Source organism: Dryas octopetala, chromosome 1 (assembly GCF_963921425.1).
Source record: "Dryas octopetala chromosome 1, drDryOcto1.1, whole genome shotgun sequence".
Taxonomy (NCBI): Eukaryota; Viridiplantae; Streptophyta; class Magnoliopsida; order Rosales; family Rosaceae; genus Dryas; species Dryas octopetala.
Genome location: NC_141366.1, coordinates 7,885,751 through 7,902,537, shown reverse-complemented (window position 1 = coordinate 7,902,537; position 16,787 = coordinate 7,885,751). Strand labels below are relative to the sequence as shown.

Genomic DNA, 16,787 nt, shown 5'->3' with positions numbered 1-16,787 from the left:
ATTATGATCAATACACTACTACAATTGTATAAATAGACAACAGTCAATAGACAACGGTTCTTATTTTGTCCGTTATCTTAATTTAACACACAACGGATTTTAATAAACTGTTATATGAAGGTATCATATCCAATGCTATTTGGTCGGATGAATTTTCTTAAATTATTAAACACAATAGTTTTAAGTAAAACCGTTGTGTTGGACAAGTTACAGAAAAATAAAAAAATTTGCGGGTCTTTGTATTTGACAAAATACACGCCCGCGTTAATGAAAAAAACCATCGCGCCTTTAACCCCTCAGACAGAACACAGACCTCCTCCTCCTCGTGCCCTCAAACCCAGACTTGCTTCTTCCCAAAACCCAGACCTCCCGCACTCTCACTTTGCTCACTCTTTCTCTTTCTCTCTTCTGATTATGGCCATCACCCATCACCGTCCCTCACCACCATTGTGTCGCCCTTTCACCACCATTGTGTCGCCCTTTCACCACCATGTACGCACTCTTTGGGTTTTTCATGATAAAAGCTCTCAAACTCTCTGGGCAAAAAAAAAAAAAGCTCTCACACCCTCTCGATCCCTCGATCTGCTCTCTCTCATTCTCTCTTGCTCTCAAACCCTCTCTGCTGGTCTATCTCCTTCTCTGGTGCTCTCTCTTTCTCACAAACCCTCTCGATCTGTGCTCTCTCTGTCTCTCTCAAAGCCTCCTACACTCTTAAAATTAAAATGCCCAAATCGAACTCCACCTCCTCCCTCAAGAGATTAGGAAAAATCACCGTCCTTTCAAAGCTTTGCGTGAGTTGCAGAGCCTTTGTGTTACGCTCTCACCCATTGTGGTCCTTTCATTCCCATTGCAAAGGACCCATCAGTATTGTCCTCTCTGAACATTGTGGGTAACTGCCTAAGGTGCGTCTGTGCTTTTTTCATAAGCTGAACTAGGGTTTACAAATTTGTTGATGATTTAAGGTTAATTTATAAAGCAATACTAGATTTTTGACTTTTTCTGAATTTAGGGCTTTTATAGATTTCATTCTCATTTGATGTTTTTTTAATTTTTTTTTTCAATTTCTTTCTCATTATTTGAAAATCTGAAGGTTATGGTTGAGGTTTAAATTTATTCGTTTATGTTGGAACTAACGGTATCAGTGCTATTAAGAAATCACACTACTGCTAAATGCTTTTATTGTATTATTATAGAAATTCTGTGAATCATTTTTCAAAGTTGTATTCAAAACCTCATCTGTAATAGACATTACCTACTCAAACACATAGCTTACGGTTATGTGTTATTATGGATATAGATCTACAAATTTTGACTCATGGACATTTGAGCAGCTGAGAACGATGAGCTTTGGGGGAAACAACCGCGCACAGCTTTTATTTAAGCAGCATGGATGGGCTGATGGAGGCAAAATTGAGGCTAAGTATACATCAAGAGCTGCTGAGTTATACAGGTAGATACTTTATATATCAAATTGGATACTTCATGTTCTTTATATCAATTCAGTTTTTCATTGATTTCGATAGTCCTAATAAATTAGCTAAAACCATTGTATTTATTCAATTATTTTATCTTAATTTATCTTTTTGATTTCTTGTAGCTGCTATATGCTAATGATTATGCATGTTTTGTTCTCAACACTCTCACTCTATTTCAGGTAACTTCCAATATAATATCAGTAAAATTTAGTCACTTATGAATGATTATTGCAATTATCATTTCAGTAAATGTGTTGTTCTTCTGTATTGAGAACTAAGTACTCTTATTTTTTCACAGGTTTATCTACATGAAATCAAAGAACTGACTGGTCCAAAAGTTGGTGAGTCTCTCTCTCTCTCTCTCCCCACACACACAGAAGTTGAGCATTACAATATGAAAGTTGGTTGGACTTTTTTAAGACTAAATATTTAGCTAAAAGGATTTTGTTTATATTGGTAATTAACTTAGTTTTATTTTAAAGTATTATCAACTTATTATATGAAGCTTAATCTTGGATTGTCATATATCAAAATTTTCACCCTTATGTTGCTCATGCTAAATAGATACTTTTAAATAGATACTTTAATGTGTTTTCAGCACTTAATCCCAATAAGTGGATTGAATTTAAGTTGCAAGACACTTCAAGGGTTAGCCACAATACTCAATTATTCAGGTATAGCTCCTAGACTCTCTCTCTCTCTCTCTCTCTCTCTCTCTCTCTCTCTTTCTCTCTCTCGTTTGCTTACTCACTCATGAGGTGAAATGGGGGGTGGGTTAAAAATTAAGTTGCAATTTCTATAAGCAACTCAATCTGGTCATATGAAATCCCAACCATTAATGACTGTGTTATACACATGCAATTAGATGTTTTATATTCCTAGTAACAGATTTCTTGTAGTTTTCTCCCAAAATTGGCAGATTTACGTTTGATCCTACTGCCAAGTTGGGTTTAGATGTTGCTTCATGCATCATTACGAGGTATACTTTGCTGTTTATAAGTAACTCTGCTTTGTCATGAAGTTCCAATTTATAGGAAGTGTATTACTGAAATTAATTTTTCTGATGTGTTCTTCTAACTCTAGGGCTCCAATAGGACAAGATGTTGAAGGGAAACCAAAATATGTCATACGCCCGTAAGTCTTTCTGTCCAAGTGTCAATATGCTTGATTTTAAATTCTTGGAACTTGATTATGTAACTTTTGAGTCCTTAAATTTTATATTGTTTCTACTTGCATCTGTTTATATGAGTTCTTGATTTACTTTCCAATTTTTTGGTTGATCTTAAGGTATGCTGTCAATAATGATCACTTCTGCTTTGGTTCAGATTTTTGAGGATTCATCGATTTATAGATTTCAAGCTTTGTTCATTTTATTGAAACTGTGGGCAGGTGTATCCAGTAGGAAAAATGAGTCAGGAAAATTTTCATATACTTGGACAATAATTATTGAAATAGGATGATATGCTTTGCCAATAAAGGAAAACACATAAGGAAAAATATAGTTTTGATGCTAATTGATCAATAAAGTACTTGAGAGCCAGGAAATAGCAATTTCATGTTCCAAGAAATGTTCTTGAATTAAAAGTTCTGAACGGTCCTTTTTTGTCCAGGGGAGCAACTCTTGTACTTCCTGACATTAGAGGGAGCAAACCAGGGGATGAGAGGTTAGTCAGCTAATGGTCTACTGAAAACATGCTTTCCCATCATTACTTCTAGTTTCGGAACTAGTAATACTCTTTCCAGTGTTTCTGTTGTCATTGTGCTTGTGTTAGTTGTTGCCCGTTCGTCACAATAAAAAATGTACTGGTATATGCGAACTGCTTGGATGAACAATATGGTGAACATTTTTATTATTCTTTTGATCCATGGAAAAGAATCTTCATCTTCGAGTCTTTTTTTTTTTTTTTTTTTTTTTCTGGGGTAAAATTATGTTTATTTTGCTTATTTTGGGTGGGTGGGGAAGGGAAATGTGGTGGATCAATGAAGGTAGACTAATTTCTTGTGAAAAAAGGTAGACTGATGACCTTCTCTTGGTTGGATCTACATAAAGGTTTTGGCAGGCAACTAATTTAACTGAAATTTCAGGAATTTCGAAGAGATTTATGATGTCGAGAAGTTTATAAGCAGCCTGGATGGTGTGGTCAGAGTAGCAAAAGAACGACCTGCTAAATTATCATCAAGGAATATTGCTGCTGTGAAGGTTTGCATTTTGGGTTGAATTTTATTTTTAATTAGTACTCCATTTCTGCCTTGTTTCAGTGGGAGCGGAGGAAGGACAACACTTATACCCAAGAAGCTAGATATCAATGAAGTCCGGGCTAAATGGGCAAACTTTGTGGGGTAGTATATGTAGACTAATGTTGGATTATTGCATATATGACACCTTTTTGACTTGATTTTGTAGGCCATGTGTTTAGTTAGACTAGCTTGGAGTATATATATGATTGATTACTTTGTTAGATTAGCTTGGGGATATTAATGATTGATAGGCTAGCTTTGCTGGATAATACTTTTGATATATGGCAGCAATTTGGTAGATTAGATTGATGCTTGATATTTTGGAAAGGCATATATGGAGGGTTTTTGTGTATGGCATGGTTGGTTTTGTAAATGGAATTGGGTTAAGGCATATATACAATTACTATCTTGAAATATCTTATATTATTTGGTATTTTATAAATTCCAATTCTTTATTATTGTGAATGGTATTTTGTAAATGTATAATTTATTAGGAATGTTAATTATGATGGGAATCAATTTGGAACAATGGTTGTACCAAAACAGTCTATCTCATCAGATTGTGCATTTTTGTTTATAATTGCATTGTGGTCAAAGACAATTGGGAGCTTCTTAAAACAGATCTAAACAGGCACATTATACAACAGTTTTTCGATCAAAAGCGTGGTCTATACCCTTAACTTACAATTGTTCAATATCAGAAACCATTGTCTAATCCATAAGCATACCATACAAACCTTAAAAAGCCATTGTGCTAAATGCCTTCATACAACAGTTTCTAACTCAAAACCGATGTACCAAATAAGTATATACAATGGTTATATGGTTAAAACCTGATGTTTTTAATGCATTCATACAACGGTTTCATGTAAACAACGTAGTATGAAAGACCTATAGACATGGCAGTATACCTATTTTCAATAGCCTACACAACGGTTATTAACAATAAACCGTTGTTTTAATGGCTATTTCACCTCGTGTTTCTACCTAAAATAGTTGTAAAACCAATTCTTTACTTAACATAACCGTTGTTTAACATATATATACACATCGGTTTTTAAATATAAACCGATGTTTAAATTGGCACTCAACAACGGTATCTTCCAAATCATTGATTTTAAAGGTTGTATATACAACGGTGGTACATCTATAACCGTTGTGTAGGTGCACCAGGACAACGGATTTTATCCGTTGTCTATTGGGGGTATGAATAGACAACACTCGATTAGACGACGGTAAATTATAAACTTAGACAACGGTGAAAATCCGTTGTCTGATTGCTATTTTGTAGTAGTGATAATTTAGAGAATATATTTCTCAGTTAATCACATGGTTAATCACCATATAGTTTAAGCTAGTCACAGCTTAATGCCATATGATGATGGGTGGTTTCACTCAGTATTGGCACTAAGTATCAATTGGGAATTCGGCTCTTTTCAATTCGAGATGTCTTTGCTTGCTCTTCAAAAATGTCTAGAATGAGTTGGATCTACATTTTTGTTTGCAAAAATATCTAATGACTGCAACTAATTAAGAAAACAAATTAACAACAACAAAAAGTTTCCACTATTGCAATGCCAATGCCGCTTACTCATCCAAAAAATCTGAAGCTGTACCAACATAAGGCAAGTGGGCTCTTTAAGGCTCTTTTTGGTACTGCTGTGATGGTACTTATACTTATTGAAAAATCCAAGGAATTGAAAAGCCCAATTTATAAGTTCTTTCCCTGTTCTTGTACAGCAAAGGAAGTAGAACATGACAATATATCAAAAATAATATGATTCTATTGATAATATGAAAAAAATTACGTTTAAGTGCTTAGCTTCAAGTTCAATTTCAGACTTGTTCACTTTCCATTTTCATAAGTCTATCGAAGTATTCAAATTAATTCATATTCTTTCATGAAACTCAAATGTGGACAAACAAGCAAACAAGTTCGACTACATTTATTTTTAATCAGAATTAAATCACTTAATCAATTTTGACTAACTTAATTGAGAAAACGAAAAATGCAATTTCGCCAAAGTTGAGGAAACATTTCCATTGGCAACAGATATATAGCAATAATCAAATGTTTTCGGTATCTTTTCCTGTCATCCTCGATTTTCTAAGCAACCAAACAGAGAACGAAACCCCAAAGAAGTAATTATTTACTATAATACACAACGCGAATAGAAAATCTTCCTTCGTTTGGAATAATAGGACAAAAGGAAGATTTCGTAAACTTTATTGTATAATGTGAGAGATATGAGTGAGCGAATGAGATTACGGACCGAACGTTGATATTGACTCGTCTCAAAGAGCTGGATTTATAAACAATGCCCAACATCTTTTTTCTTGGTCTAAAAAACAAGGCCCAACATGAACATTTTTGTTTTTTCTCTTTGTGTTATAAATGAGGGCCCAATGAAAGCAAAGGTTTCGCACCTCGGCATGGACGTTGAGCGGTTGAGGTAATCGCCATCTTATCTATAAGACTATAACTTTGAGTTTTGTCTTTGCTATTAATTCTCACAAAAGAAAAAAGAAAAAGAAAAAGAAAATATGTATAACTTGAGTCATTGGTCCGCCCATGGCCCAATGATCTCAAATAGGGCTACCCATCGGTCGGATCGAATCGGTAAATGCCCTTATCGATTCGATTACCGAAAATTTCGGTAATTCAATTTCGATGCCGATTTCCGAATCGACTTTTTCGGTATTCGGTATTTTTCGGATCCTTCGATTTTCGGCATTTTTCGGTCTTTTCGGTATTACAGAATCACAAAACACAATCAGAGAAATGAGAGATGGAAGAGAGATGAGAGATAGGTGAGGTAGATCGAGAGATGAGAGATGGGTGATGGAAGAGTGAGAGTCTGAGAGAGGTAGAGAGAGAAAGTGAGAAAGAGAGAGGCAGCCGCCAGCATATTTGGCTTCGATCCGCCGCCGTGGTTGATCGGATGGAGAATCCGAGCACACCATCGTGCTCAGGACGTCGAGAGGAAGAAGACTTGGGTGGTGGGAAGCCTCGACGCCACCGGGAAGGGAAGTCAACGCCGGCGACATTGCCGGATTCTGGGTTTTGGGTGGTGTTGTTGGAGGTGCGAGGGAAGTACTCGGCTGCTTTTGAGTTCAAACCATCTTTTCCTTAAAACTTTTGTATATTGGAAAAACAAACTGCACTTTCTTTACCCAAATGAAAAAGAAAAAGTAAAAGCCAAAAGATGATATCAACTATGCTTGCAGGCCATGGAAAAAACGAGAGAGAGAGAGAGAGAGAGAGAGAGAGAGAGAGAGAGAGAGGCGGCTGAGGAACCAGTTTAGGCATTTAGGGTTTGTTTTATGTTTTATGTTTTAAGTTTTAAGTTATATACTTTTACTTTTGTGTTTTTTTTTTTTTTTTTTTTTTTTTTTTTTTTGTAGCCATTTTTACTTTTGTATTTAAACTTTTTGGAGAACTAACTTTATCTGTTATATACTTTTAAACACAACTAACAGATAAATACAACTCTTAAATTGCATGTTGCATATGGTATGTGCCACGTTTAAACCCACACATAAAAACTTTTAACTAATAGATAAATAACTAATAAAATATTTTATACAACTTTTAACTAATACATGTGCAGTCCGAATACATGTGTTCTAACTTTTAACTAATACATATGTTTTAACTTTTAACTAATACATGTTTTATAATTTATATAAAACATTTAATTTAACAAATATAGATTTTATAATTTATATAATAGATTTCGTATAAAAACTAATTAAAAATATTCTAAACCCTCTAAATCTTATACCCTATACCCTATACTCTAAACCATATATCATATACTCTATACTAGTATACTCACCATATACCATATATACTACTAAGTCTACTATACTCTAAATTAGGGCATAGAAAAAAAATTCAGTGTGGCAAGGTATATAACATTTAGAATGAAACCTCCAAAGTCCAAAATTAAAAAGTTACTCTATACCCTATACTATACTAGTATACTCTATACCCTATAAGGCTATATCCTATATTAGTATACTCTATACCATATACTAATATACTCTATACCCTATACCATATTAGTATATTACATATACCTTATAAATATAATAGTTTATACCCTATACTAGTACTAGTATTAGTTTATACCATATACCCTATATATTAGTATACTCTATACCCTATACTAGTATACTCTATACCCTATATTAGTATACTCTATACCCTATACCATATTAGTATATTACATATACCTTATAAGTACAATAGTTCATACTTTATACTATATACTATATAAAATAAACTATATAAAGTTATAAATTATATAATATATAAAGTTAGTAAAGTTATAAACTATATATTTATATAAACTATATGGTATTATAAACTATAAACTATAAACCATATAAACTATATACTAAGTATATTAATGTAATAATAATACATATAAATATATATATATAACCATATACTAATCATATTAAATTATTAATGTAATAATATTACATATAAATATATATAACTAAATTTCGGTAGTTGTTTTGGATTTTTCGGTATATATTTTGATTTTTTCGGTAATAATCGATTCGGTTTCTTTCGGTCATAATTTTCGGTAATCGGTCGGTTTACCAACTTTTTTCAGTTTTTACCAAAACCAAACCAACTTTTTCGGTAATTTTTTCGGTTTCGAATTTTCGATTTTCGACTTGTTAAAATCGATTTACCAAACCAAAAAATTTCGGTCGGTAGTCGGTCGGTTCGGTAAATACCAAACCAATGGGCAGCTCTAATCTCAAATCATCTCTTGTAAATATCTAACATATTATGTTATTAAATTAAAAATTAAGTTAATAAAAAAAAATTGAAAATTAAGAATGTATATTAAAAAATGATCCTTTCTAATCAATGGTTAAATTGCTTCTTTTGATGATGCATGCATGATATTGGAGGAGCCACTATAGGGCTGAAGTAGCCTTGGCCCTTCTAACTATTACTTGGTTTTGAGAGAAACTTTCCTACAATAAGAATATGTCTGATTTAATATTTCAATTTAATAACATAATGACACATATGCTTTTATACTTCATCATTTAATATTTCCTCAAATTTCAAGACATAATCTATCTCTTGAGATGATAAATCAGCTCATATCCCTGTTATAGGTAAGTTTTTCTCCTTAATTTTACTATTGACATAACTATAACCTACACAATTACCCGTAAGTTAGAAAATAGAAGCACTGATAATTTTTGTGGGGTGCACAATACAACTTTGTTTGAATTGACTACACAATTACCATAAAGAAAATAAAAACTAGTAGTAATAAGTTTGAATAGTAATTTGGTCCCAAAAAATAAAAGTAAGACTAGTAAGAGGCCTAATTATTTTGAGCCATGTGCTTTTTATTTTATTTTTATAGATTATTGCTTAAAATATAGCACTTTATTTGATCTTGTGTACTTATATTTTCACCCTCCACACTCAAGTTCGTGGCTCTGCCCTATTGGTCGTGACTTAATTAATCGACTCGATAATGCTGGACTTTTCGCTCGCCGTCGCTTATTGACCATTAAAGAGCAAGCTCAGTTTCAATGGATCGGAAGACCTAAACGTGGGCTGAGGAACTTACATTAACAGAAAAGTGAGAGGAGATGAGGAAGAAACTTCCCCTCTATTTTACCCCATGAGTTGACCAATTCACACGCGTAACAGTAAATAGAAATATAGTAATAATCAACGGATTTTGGTGTCTTTTCCTGTCCCCGTTTTTTTAGCAACCAAACAGAGAAGGAAACCCCAAAGCATCAATACATTATTAGTTTATTACTATAATACACAGCGCGAATAGAAAAATCCAACCTTGTTTCCGTAGGAAGGGGAGGAGGAGACGGAGACTAAAAAACGCCACCTAAATTCTTTGTCTTTAATTTTGATTCGTTTGGGGAAGGAAGGAGGTCGACAGTTTTGATGTTGCCCTCTCGTTTTGTTTAATGTGAGAGATATAAGTGGGCTAGTGAGCTTATGGGCCGACCGTTGATATTGACTCGTCTCAAAGAGCTGCATTTATAAACAAGGCCCAATATCTTATTGGTCTAAGAAAACAAGGTCCAATATCAATATTTTCTTTTTGTTACAAATGAGGCCCAAAGAAAGAAAATGTTGGAACATTGACTTCACAGCTTGCTCGACGCATCCTTCCAGATGGACCAAGTTTTGGGCATCAGATTGATTCTATTAAGATTCCAACAAGATATAATAGAGAATCTGATCGAGAATCCTTGCAGCCGTCAGCCCGGTCCCAATCTATGGCAACCATCAATCCAAGGTCCGCACCAGCTTAATTGCTCTCAATTCACATATTACAATACTTGAGTTGCTGCCTTGCTGGAGGTAATCTGACCCCAAAAGAGAAGTCAGGAAAGCTTGTTTGCTATCGACTTGATCATCCAATTTGTGATCCACAAGAGACCTGCCTCATAGTCATGCATGATATTAGAACTCGTTTGGTTCCCACTATTAAGAAAAGACATAGAATTTAATTTCTCAATAACTGTATTCAGCGCGCCAAACGAGGCCTTAGTTAAATCAATGCTTGTGCTGGAAAATTTGCGCGAGCCGACATTATTTACCAAGTAGGGTTCCAAGTGATCGAGATGTTCTTTTAGGGACGACCTGCTAAACGTGGACTCAAACATTACATCGACATGCATACCAGTCTTGAGTCTTGGTTCCATTATTAATATTCCATATCCTGAATATGCCTTCAAATTAATTAAATTAAGCTAGGCTATATAGGCTTGCTTGCTAGTTGCTACTACATACTTAATTTACTCTCGATCATAAACATTAGCCAATACAATAGAAGGAATTATATAAGTGGTTGTCATGGCCTTAATTACATGGGAGAATTATGCTAATTATCATGCAACTCTCTTTCTTAATATTAGCTGCTGCTATAACAATAGCAGCAGCTCAATCCCTTCCTCAATTGGCCTAGCCTAACTGCCTAAGCCACTGTGGTGATCTCACAACTCCAAATTTATTCACCACAGTATGAAATTTTTTATTTATTAAACAATTAACATCCAAGATATTTGAACTAAGAGCCTCCTCCCACAAAATAATTAGAATCATCAAAAATACTCATTACAAATAGATTATGTGGGTGTCTATTCCATTTTTTTACAGTGAGTTTCAATTTGACCTAAAAGTTAGATCCAGACTGTGAATCTTAAAAACTATGTGATCGTTTGAGGAGACACGGATCGACCCATGACCCAACCCTCATACTCTTATGGAACAATAATTGAAGGCGCATATATACTAACTAAATCATCTCTTATAAAATATCTACATGGCCATTCCATCAAATTGAGAATTAGAAATACATATTCAAAAATGATCCTTATTTACAATCTAACAGCATGACAATCTGGTGAGAAAATTACTGTCGAAGTTAGACCCAAAAATTCATAATCATGGGTTCTGGTTTCTTTCAAAAATTCATGCATGACAGGTGAGCTCAGCAAAACTTCTTTGCTGATGTCATGATATCATCCAATCTGCATGTGATCCACAACAGACCACAACAGCCTAGAAAAAATATAAAAAAAGGTAAAAAGTAGTTACTTGTTTGTTTTTGTGATTGCATGAAGCATGATGTTAGTGAAGTCAGCATCGTGACTTAAACTCATTGCTTGTCACTACTACAAAAGCACTTATTCCTGACGGAATTAAATTGCCAGGAAAAACAATTTTCTGGCGGAAAAATAGCTAAATCCGCCAGGATTATAAAGCAGTGGCGGATAGAGTTTCCGCCAGCATTAAAACCGTAGGCAAAACACTTTTCCTGGCGGACAACTGTCTAAATCCGCCAGGAAGACCATTTCACACTGACAAGACATTAAAATTTTCCTGGCGGATATATCCGCCGGCATTGAGTAATTCCTGGCGGATATAACCGCCGGCATTGACTAATTCCTGGCGGATATAACCGCCGGCATTGATAGTATATCCGCCAGGAAAAATAATAAAATATATAAAAAGAAAAGCAAGTGATCTTTTTCCTTTTTGTTTTATTTTGGACTTTAGCAAGTGATCTTTTCCTAGCGGATAGTCCCATTGCTTGAAATTTATGATTTTGAGAGATATTTCGGTGAGTCAACTAGGTCAAAGCAAAGTAAAGACCAGCAACATCTATAAAACCAATCAGAGCTTTCAAAAATTCCTGAAAACATTGACAATTTGTTTGTTACACTCACAGCCACAATCCATGAAGAAAAAAAAAAGTATTCTTTCAAATGCAAAATTAGCAAAATTACAATTGAGCTTCTATTACAAACACGTGCAATTGCATCCAGATATTGAAATCAAAGAGAGAAATACCTGATATGGATCAAAGCTTTCATTGTCAGAGACCTTAAGAAAAGTGGCCAGACACACAAGCTGCAAACATAGATTTTAAAAATAAAAACATCAGCAGCCATTGCTGGAACTGGAAGCAATTGCCTCATTAGCACAAAATGAAAACGATTATAATATGATTTTCTAGGGCATGACTTTGTAATTAACTACGAATACCAACCTTCACTGAAGCCGTTCCCAGATACACAAGAGCTGCTTTAACAGAGGTACCAAGTGTATCATACTCCGATCTACACACACATATACATATATAATTATTAATTAAATTGTATAATTCAGTTAGGGTTTAGTTTGGGAAGAAGATGAAGTGAATTGGATATGAGTTATGAGAGCATCAGAGCAGATCCACAAAAAAAAAAAAAAAAAAAAACGGAGAGAATAAAAGGGCATACAGGGGCGTGGCAGAGTAGTACACGGCGTGAGGGCCGAACGTGAGAATCGCACAGTTGAAGAAGTGAAACACCGTCATCCTCCTCGCTTCGCTCTCAGACTCTGTCACTTGGAGTCTCGGAGACGCATACGAACACGCATTGCGATCTAAACTAGAATTGGAGGACTTGAGAAGCCATCAATGCAGCTATCGAGTGTGGTGGTGGCAGCGATGAGGAAAGAAGAAAGAAGAAGGATGGAGAAAGAGCAAGAAGATGGAGGAAAAAGAAAGAAGCGGCGGGAGGAAGAAGAGAAGGAGAAAGAAGGAGAAGGAGGAAGAAGCGGCGCGAGGAAGGAGAAGAAGAAAGAGGGTGGGTATTAGGTTAAGTACTCAATCCTGGCGGATTGGACCGCCGGGATTGATAAATCCTGGCGGTCTAATCCGCCAGCATTGATCAATCCTGGCGGACCAATCCGCCAGGATTGAGAGAGACGTGGGAGTTTTTCTCTCACTTACTCCTGGCGGATTAGTCCGCCAGGATTGATCAATGCTGGCGGATTAGTCCGCCAGGATTGATCAATGTTGGCGGATAATATCTTCCGCCAGGAATTCTTAAGCATTCGTGGCGGACAACTCTAATCCGCCAGCACTGTCCGCCAAGAATGAGCATTTTTGTAGTAGTGTGTGCTAGCGGGTCCTGCTGGACTTTTCGCGCACATTCGCATATTGACAATTAATGACCGAGTCCAGTTCCAACTTTCTAGTGGTATGATGGTGTTTTATTAGGGACGACCTAAACGTGGACCGAGAAAATTACATTAACAGACAAGTGAATAAAGATGAGGAAATAATATTCCCTCTACTACCCGATGAGTTGACCCGGCCAATTCACACACATACCAGTCTTGAATCTTCCTTCAGATCAATAATTCTATATGCCTACACATAAAAGGCCAGGCTTGCTTGCTAGTTGCTACTTGCTACCACTTACTTTAGTCATAAAATAAACTTGGCCAAGCCAATACAATGGCCTTACATGGGAGGGTTATGCTTATCATGCAACTCTCTTTGTTAATGTTAGCAGCAGCTCAAGCCCAGCTGCCTCAAGCTTTGCCTAACTGCCCAACCCAATGTGGTAATCTCACAATTGCATATCCATTTGGCATATAGGTGATGATTGTTACCTGGGACAAGATAAATAAATACTTTTTGAGTTTGTTAATTGTAAAATGAAAATGCAAAATGAAACTGCGAATTTTTTAGTTTGTTAATTGTGTCGGACAACTAAAACTGCGACTTTATAAGAGTGTTCTCCATAACTAAAACTGTGAGTGAAAAATTGAAATTGTGGTGAAAATTAAAATTGTAGGTGAAAATTGAAACTTTTTACAATTAAATTTGTTTCCATTGTAAAGAGAAATATAGTAATAATCAACGGATTTCGGTATCTTTTTCTGTACTCCCCGTTTTCTCTGCAACCAAACAAAGAAGGAAACCCCAAAGCATCAATACATTATTACTACAATACACAGCGCGAATAGAAAAATCAAACCTTTTTTCCGACCGTTGATATTGACCCATCCCAAAGAGCTGGATTTATAAACAAGGCCCAATATCTTATTAATCTTAATAAACAAGGCCCAATATCAATCTTTTCTTTTTGATACAAATGAGGCCCAATGAAAGCAAAGGTTCGAAGGTCGAATATTGATTTGAGAGCTTGCTCGACGCATATTTTAAGACTAAGTTTTCGGCATCATTTCGATTCTGATAAGATTCCAAGATATAAGAGAGAATCTAAGAATCCTTGCAGCTCGTCATCCCGTCCCAATCCATATCAACCATATGATAAGAACACGTTTGGTTCCTACCTTCGAGAAAGACAGAGAAATCAATTTCTTAAGAATTACATTATGCAAGTGCGAGTCAAACAAGACCTTAGTGAAGTCACTGCTCGTGCTGGACAATTTGCGCGAGCCAACACTTGTTGACCAATAATTACCAAGTCGACACTTGTTGACTGGTCTACACATTCAAGAAATTTTCCCTAAACCCCAAGACTGACCCAACGTGCGAGCACGCACATATACCAGACCTTCCAATCGTAATATTCCATATCCTGGATATGCCTACAAATTAATTAAAGGCTAGGCTTGCTTGCTAGTTGCTACCACATACTTTAGTGATCATCATAAGCATTTGGCAATAGCCCAATACGTACAAACTAGAATTGGAAGTAAGTGGTTGTGATGAAGCTTATCACACTTGTTGACCGGTCTACACGTTCAAGAAATTTTCCCTAAATCCCAAGACTGAACCAACGCGCGAGCACGCACATATACCAGACCTTCCATTCGTAATATTCCATATCCTGGATATGCCTACAAATTAATTAAAGGCTAGGCTTGCTTGATAGTTGCTACCACATACTTTAGTGATCATCGATCATAAGCATTAGCCAATAGCCCAATACGTACAAACTAGAATTGGAAGTAAGTGGTTGTGATGAAGCTTATCACACTTGTTGATCGGTCTACACGTTCAAGAAATTTTCCCTAAACCAAGACTGACCCAACGCGCTAGCACGCACATATACCAGACCTTCCATTCGTAATATTCCATATCCTGGATATGCCTACAAATTAATTAAAGGCTAGGCTTGCTTGCTAGTTGCTACCACATACTTTAGGGATCATCATAAGCATTAGGCAATAGCCCAATACGTACAAACTAGAATTGGAAGTAAGTGGTTGTGATGAAGCTTATCACACTTGTTGACCGGTCTACACGTTCAAGAAATTTTCCCTAAACCCCAAGACTGACCCAACGCGCGAGCACACACATATACCAGACCTTCCATTCGTAATATTCCATATCCTGGATATGCCTACAAATTAATTAAAGGCTAGGCTTGCTTGCTAGTTGCTACCACATACTTTAGGGATCATCATAAGCATTAGCCAATAGCCCAATACGTACAAACTAGAATTGGAAGTAAGTGGTTGTGATGAAGCTTATCACACTTGTTGACCGGTTTACACGTTCAAGAAATTTTCCCTAAACCCCAAGACTGACCCAACGCGCGAGCACGCACATATACCAGACCTTCCATTCGTAATATATATTCCATATCCTGGATATGTCTACAAATTAATTAAAGCTAGGCTTGCTTGCTAGTTGCTACCACATACTTTAGGGATCATCATAAGCATTAGCCAATAGCTCAATACGTACAAACTAGAATTGGAAGTAAGTGGTTGTGATGAAGCTTATCACACTTGTTGACCGGTCTACACGTTCAAGAAATTTTCCCTAAACCCCAAGACTGACCCAATGCGTGAGCACGCACATATACCAGACCTTCCATTCGTAATGTTCCATATCTTGGATATGCTTACAAATTAATTAAAGGCTAGGCTTGCTTGCTAGTTGCTACCACATACTTTAGTGATCATCATAAGCATTAGCCAATAGCCCAATACGTACAAACTAGAATTGGAAGTAAGTGGTTGTGATGAAGCTTATCACACTTGTTGATCGGTCTACACGTTCAAGAAATTTTCCCTAAACCCCAAGATTGACCCAACGCGCGAGCACGCACATATACCAGACCTTCCATTCATAATATTCCATATCATGGATATGCCTACAAATTAATTAAAGGCTAGGCTTGCTTGCTAGTTGCTACCACATACTTTAGTGATCATCGATCATAAGCATTAGCCAATAGCCCAATACGTACAAACTAGAATTGGAAGTAAGTGGTTGTGATGAAGCTTATCACAGTTGTTGATCGGTCTACACGTTCAAGAAATTTTCCCTAAACCAAGACTGACCCAACGCGCGAGCACGCACATATACCAGACCTTCCATTCGTAATATTCCATATCCTGGATATGCCTACAAATTAATTAAAGGCTAGGCTTGCTTGCTAGTTGCTACCACATACTTTAGGGATCATCATAAGCATTAGGCAATAGCCCAATACGTACAAACTAGAATTGGAAGTAAGTGGTTGTGATGAAGCTTATCACACTTGTTGACCGGTCTACACGTTCAAGAAATTTTCCCAAAACCTCAAGACTGACCCAACGCGCGAGCACACACATATGCCAGACCTTCCATTCGTAATATTCCATATCCTGGATATGCCTACAAATTAATTAAAGGCTAGGCTTGCTTGCTAGTTGCTACCACATACTTTAGTGATCATCATAAGCATTAGGCAATAGCCCAATACGTACAAACTAGAATTGGAAGTAAGTGGTTGTGATGAAGCTTATCACAGACTACG

General features: G+C 36.1%; 1 long non-coding RNA gene and 1 pseudogene across 6 annotated transcripts; one reads left to right on the top strand and one right to left on the bottom strand.

Annotated features, from left to right (window-relative positions):
* The first annotated feature begins 133 nt into the window (after positions 1 to 133).
* Positions 134 to 4,134, top strand: LOC147297258 (uncharacterized). Of its 6 annotated transcripts, none has more exons than XR_015119697.1 (9): positions 134 to 902; positions 1,298 to 1,450; positions 1,598 to 1,654; positions 1,774 to 1,816; positions 2,074 to 2,149; positions 2,375 to 2,454; positions 2,559 to 2,609; positions 3,086 to 3,139; positions 3,561 to 4,134. It is a non-coding gene; the product is annotated as an uncharacterized LOC147297258 (long non-coding RNA). The 6 variants fall into 6 exon arrangements; XR_015119699.1 differs by having other exon boundaries at positions 136 to 902; positions 1,332 to 1,450; positions 2,395 to 2,454; XR_015119696.1 differs by having other exon boundaries at positions 136 to 902; positions 1,332 to 1,450; positions 3,526 to 4,134.
* A 7,452-nt stretch (positions 4,135 to 11,586) lies between these two features.
* Positions 11,587 to 12,592, bottom strand: LOC147297257 (uncharacterized; annotated as a pseudogene).
* Positions 12,593 to 16,787: the final 4,195 nt, after the last annotated feature.